Consider the following 930-nt stretch of genomic DNA (forward strand, 5'->3'; position numbering starts at 1 on the left):
TCATCCACTCTTCATCTATACCAGTTATCACATGTATTATGCCTATAACCTTCTGTTTACCTTTATCAGTGCCCTACAAACTCTGGCCCGATGACGAGGCATTCTAATCCATAAAATCTTTTAGCTTGTCATTTCTAACAACCTCTTCTATAGCATCCTTCCAAGTGAAACAATCCTTAGTCTTGTGTTCTATGTCATTTTGGAAACTACAAATGTCTCTCGAGTTGGGCCTTAACTGACTATGTCACATAAGTGGTGGGCTCGACAAAATGCCCAAACTTCTGACCTGATTAAGAATGTAGCTATGTGAAGCATTTAAGGGAGTGTACGCTTCAAATTTTCCATGTGCAACATACCTTATTGTGTGCTCGCTCTGAGGACTCTAGAATGGCCTTGGAGATTCATTTTATGAGTAACTCCTCTGTTGTCCCCAACTTTGACTTATAGACTCTAAGAAGAAGGATCTTGCTAGTTGTGCATACCTTAACGACCCCTAAATTTCCTATCATCCCTTTAGAAAGTGTTGTAAGTTGCTCTTTTAATTTCCTCTACCTCAACAAACTTGTAGGCCCTCTCGTATAAGTCTGCCCAACTCTATGGCCTGTTATCAGTAAACGAATATTGCACATGCTCATTTTGGACTCCCATAATACAGGCATCAATGGCCCACTGGTCTTCCAAGTTCTTTGTGATCAATGTGGCTACATGGAACCATTTGACATATTCCTGTAAAGATTCTTCATCCCTTTGTTTCACTGACATCAAACCCATAGGAGCCTTTTTAATTGTCCTATGGGCTCGAAATATTCTAAAAAAAATCTGACCTAACTGCGAGAAGCTTTGAATGGAGTCCTGCGACAAAGATAAATATCAATCCTTTGTGCTTCCCCTGAGAGTCATTGAGAAGGCTTTACACTTCGTTGTATCTAA

The sequence above is a fragment of the Gossypium hirsutum genome, chromosome A03, assembly GCF_007990345.1.
Source record: "Gossypium hirsutum isolate 1008001.06 chromosome A03, Gossypium_hirsutum_v2.1, whole genome shotgun sequence".
NCBI classification, from domain to species: domain Eukaryota; kingdom Viridiplantae; phylum Streptophyta; class Magnoliopsida; order Malvales; family Malvaceae; genus Gossypium; species Gossypium hirsutum.